At 53.9% G+C, this 5,143-nt stretch overlaps 1 pseudogene; it reads right to left on the bottom strand.

The window, feature by feature from the left end:
- Window positions 1-2,157: 2,157 nt before the first annotated feature.
- Window positions 2,158-2,904, bottom strand: LOC104524784 (zinc finger protein 609 pseudogene; annotated as a pseudogene).
- Window positions 2,905-5,143: the final 2,239 nt, after the last annotated feature.

The following is a 5,143-nucleotide window of genomic DNA, read 5'->3' as shown; positions in this document are numbered from 1 at the left end:
ATGGGCCCAATCCTCAAGCCTGTCAAGGTCCATGACGTCTGGTCCCCATCTTCATAATCCCCACCTCACTTTGGCATTTCTATCTGCAGAGGGTTTCTGCAGCTCAATCGGTGAAAGAAAGAAACCGTAATAGTAAAACCTCAGGAAAAGCCATGCAGAGTGTGACCAAAGGTCCAGCCAGCCCCCAAGCTGGCTTTGACAGCAGCCAGCAGCAGATGGCTATGGAGGAACATCACAGCCAAGCACATTGAGATACTTTCCAAACTATATCCTAAGCTCCAGTCCTCTTCAAGCTTTTCCCAAACCAAAGACATTGCCCTGTACAACTGTTCAATGGGTTCCTCCTCCACAAATCCACCTAGGTGTCCCAGAATATCGGTGAACTTTCAGCATCCGCAGCTTTTTGCAGGAGCATTCTAGTCCATCATGCAAAAGATCATCTGCTCCTCTGCCCAGTTTCATTCATTCTGGTTCTGCTGCCAGAGAAGACAAAGAAACAACACATCATCTCCACACCACTCCTTAATTTTACAGGCTTCAGCTGCCAGGAGTCTTCTTCCCGAGCAGAGGAAGCATCGACCTACTTAGCTCCTCTCCCAGAGCCATCCCATGACCAACAGTCCCCACCCGCCTTCTTGCAGTATTTTCATGCTCTGCGCTATCATTTTGTGGATGGAAAAAAAAAAATATCTCCCCAACATCTTACTGGTCTTGGCAACCCTCCCAAATCCAGTGAGTGCTCCTCACCCATCCCTTCCCAGCACTGTGATCCCCAGGCCAAAGCAGAAATCCTGCCGGGGAGCTGCTGGCCACAAGTGGGGTGACACACACCCAACACTTCACCAGCCACTCTCCCGACACCCCAGCACGTTTTGATGACAACAGGACTGAGGACATGCTCGTGATGCTCACCACGCACATGGCAAACATGTGGCTTCACGAGCATGGACCAGCAACACCATGTGTATAGCTAGTGTGGAGGAGCTTCTGCTCCAAGAACGAAGAACTCAAAGTCTTCCTCCATCCACCCGCATCCAGAAATGGCTGCGCAGCCACCCAGAGCCAAACGCTGGCTGGACGGACAGACGGCCATTCACCCCGTTGGCCACACACCCCCAGTGACCTGGGAGAGCAGCTTTGCCGGCTCAGCATCACTACTGCGTGTTAGTAGAGGAACAACATGTAAAAAATCACCCACAACAACCCACCACAAGCGTGACAAAGCCCAGCTACCAACAGCAGACCAAGAAACGAGATGGTAACTCCTGCCAACCATGCTCTTGTCCGCACACTCACACAGATTCCACATCTTCTACCACGTTAAGGTCTCCTTCTCTGCAAAAGATGCAACCAGAGAGAAACCAATTCCTCCGGGAGCTGCAGGGAGCTTTGACACACAAGGTGAAGCAACCAGGAAGCAAAGCATGGAGGTCAACACTGCCTTGTCCTGTTGGGAGCTGGAGCTGGCACAGGACCAGGAAATGACCTTCACCACAAGCCCAGGCTCCTCCAAACAGAGAGGTTTGGACCTGCTCGGCACGACCACAGTGCCAAAGAAACTAAATCATAGAATGGTTTGGTTGGAAAAGACCATTACAATCACCTAGTCCAACCATAAACCCAGCATTGCCAATTCACCACTAAAGCATGTCCCCAAGTACCACATCTACACATCCTTTAAATACCTCCAGTACTGGTGACTCCACCACTTCCCTGGGCAGCCTGTTCCAGTACTTGACCACCCTTTCGGTGAAGAACTTTTTCCTCCTATCCAACCTAAACCTCACCTGGCACAACTTAAGGCCGTCCCCTCTTGTTCTATCACTTGTTATTTGGGAGAAGAAACCAAATCCCCATGGGTACGGCAAGGTGATACCCTGACGCACGGTGACCGCAGGCGATTTGCTGGTGCACGCTCCTCAGAAGCCAGGAACGGTTTGACCGGTGTCCTCCCATTGCCGTGACACATCACACAACCAAACCATCTTCACTCTGAACCAGAAGGCACCAGCCATACATCAGTGCTGGTCCTCAACGGTACAAGACACACGGGTTCACCATAAGCTCCCGCTCCCATGTCACAGCGTCACATCCCGGCGCAGGAGTGGCCACCAGAGCCAAGTGGCGATGCCATCTCCACCCCAACACCATTCTTACCTTCTCCGACTTCACCTTTTTCAGCTGCCGGCACTCGCTGTCCCCATCCTCCAGCTCCGATTTAACTCCCAAGGGATTGAGCGCAGCTCCCGTGTCAATCGCTATACTCCCAAGCTGCTCTGCAGCAGCAGGTTCTGTCCCCTGGCCACCATCATATTGTCCCACCCTCACAGCCAGGGCCAGGGGCTGCAGCACACTGGGCTCCTTCTCCACCGCAGCCCCCACACCCTCACTCCTTTCCTTCTTGTTTTTGGATGAGCCACCCTCCTTCTCTTTCTTTGAGCCGGCCACGCTGCGAGACGCCTTGGCCGATTTCTCCGAGCCCTTCGGGGTGACGGCAGGCACCAAGCCGCCCGAGTTCACACTGTCCCCAGAGCGTCCTTGTGCCTCCTTCTTGCCACCAGCTCCCTCGCTGGGAGTGAACAAGGAGGTCCCTGGGGTTGTCTTGCCACTGTCCTTGCCACTCTTGCTCCTTTTCGACTTGGATTTGCCCTCCTTGCCCTGCGGGCCCGGCACTGGGCTCACAAACTTGATGTTATCCGGTAAGGTTGCCACCGCGTTGGGTGCCGGGAGCCCCACCTCTTTGGAGCCCGACATTTCCAATTTCTGCTGATCCTTCTCCAAATCAGCGTCCAGATCAATGATGAGATTCCCTACGCCAATGTCCCACTCATCCCCGCTGTCATACGTCTCAACCGGGTTCGCATCAATTCCTTTCCCTCCGGAAGCTCCGCTGCTCAAGGACATCTTAGAGTTAACAGCCCCTCACGGTTCAAGGCTCTTCCCTGCCACCAGGCCCTGGGGGTCACCTAGGTCCTCGAGGGGCTTCCAGCGGTCAGGGTCTGCCCAGGTGACGGCATCGCTGCTGGAAAGGAGAGCAAAGAGACCAGGGTTACACAGAACAGAGTAAAAACCGCCAAACCTTCCCAAACCCCAAATCATGCAACACGAGGAAGCGTCCTCCTGCCACCACCTCCACGCCGGGGGCTGCTCCTCAGCCATCCCTGCAGCGGCGGCCATCTGGCACCCGTCCCTCAATCAATACCAGCCCTGGCAGGTCACGGCTCTCGGCTCCAACAAGACATTACTCACACGTTTCCCCTCTCACCATTTCCCTCAGAATTATCGAGCGCTGCCCCTGGGAGGGAGGATTGATTCTTCTGCCAATGCCACCCAGGGGGAGGGCTCCTCTCCACACCAGCCTCGTTGCGCAGAGGGACAAGAGCTGCTCATCGGGGAAGTCAAGTGCCTCAGTGGGAAATAAATCCTGAGCTCCAGAGTGCCTGTGACATGTGGGACACATCAGAGCAGTGGCTGAAGGGCAAACGGCAGCGGGAAGCACTGGGTTTCCATCCCACACCTCCAGGCAGCACAACACCATCACCTCCAGCTGCACCACCGGGTACCTCCAGCTCCACCACTGCATGCCACCAGCTCCACTGTGCTCCACCACGCACCTCCAGCTCCACCACCTCCAGCACAAGCAGACTCCAAAGGATGGGAAACCAAGGTGTGGTTGCACCAGTACTTGGTTTTAACCAGGAAGAGAGGGACCAGCTGTACCTGCCTGTGCCGTGGTCGATCCCAACAAGCCCAAAATTCCCCTCTCAGCTTCCCAGTCCCTCGCCCTCCCTGCTCTCAGATGTATCGTACGCTGAGGGGAAGAAAACAAAAAAAAGACACCCGCATGGGACCCAAAAAAATGCTGGAGTTGCTCACTGAGATTAGCTCATGGCAATTACACTGATAATTAACACATGAAACAGCTTCTTCCCAGCAGCCCGCTCTCCAGATCTCTCCAGAAATCCTTGACCACCCATTTGGATGAAGCTCCTCTCCAGCAGCACTGTCCTTCCCTTCCCCGTTAACCTCCAAGTCTGTCAGCTCCTGGTACTATTTACAAGCAACACTTCAAAACCAGGTGATTTAAAATGAGAAAGGCAAAAAACCAAACCAAAACAAAAAAAACCCCCTCAAACCAACCACCACACACACAAATTTCTTCAAACCCCAGCAGGCAGGAGCCTGGAAAGCAGCTTCATGGTGCGTTTCCAGAGATGCAAACACTGTAAAAATGCCAGAGATTCTTTCATCAGCCAGGCTGCTGCAGCCAGACCATTTTCCATCTGCTCCCCACAGCATCCTCGGCTCGGTACAGCTAATAATCCGCTCTCTGACAGGTCATTACAGAGATTTTTAAGCCCAGGAGCCGGGGGCTAGCATGCAAACTGGAAATGAAAAGCACTGACCTCTCCTTTCAGTGGCAGATAAAGTGCCGAATCAGGAGATGACTTTGTGCGCCAGAGTCGCAAACGGCTTCGTGTGTTTCTCTTACCTCCTCCTCCTCCCCCTGTCCCAGCCTCTGCTCCTCAGCCCTGAGCCAGGGTATCCAGCTCAATCCCACCAACCTGCCTCTCTGGAGCTCCCCATCAAAACACCAACGCAGCCAGCGATGGACAGCAACCATCTCATCTCCCCAGCCGGCGCGTTTGTGCCGCAGACCCACGGCGATTCCTTTGCCAGGAACAAGGTGGATGAACCAGATTTCCAGCTGGTAACAGTCCCTTCCCAGCCCAAAGTTGGGGCACAACATCCAGTCACAACCTTGGGGACACGGAGCTGCTGCCCACGACCAACACGCATGAGCTACCAGGAGAGGAGAAGGCTTGTATCCAACTCCAAGATCTGCCCACCCAAGGTTGGAGCACACAAAGACCCACGGTCAGCTCAGATCAGAGGGACAAATGGACAAGGATCTGGCCATGCAGTCACAGGAAGATGATGGACAAACCGCAGCACTGGATTGTGACAGGCACAGCATCATCTGCTCCACAACACTGGCTTGGCCAGCTCTCAGCTCACACCGGAGAACTTCACCTTACTATTTTAAATGTACATACACACACACACATATCCATAAATATTATTTATACAGATGAACTACGGAGAGCAGACGAGCAGGGTTTTGCTCTGCCACCACGCAAAC

The sequence above is a fragment of the Antrostomus carolinensis genome, unplaced genomic scaffold (genome assembly GCF_000700745.2).
Source record: "Antrostomus carolinensis isolate BGI_N321 unplaced genomic scaffold, ASM70074v2 scaffold30885, whole genome shotgun sequence".
NCBI lineage: Eukaryota > Metazoa > Chordata > Aves > Caprimulgiformes > Caprimulgidae > Antrostomus > Antrostomus carolinensis.
This window is presented reverse-complemented; position numbering and strand designations above follow the sequence as displayed.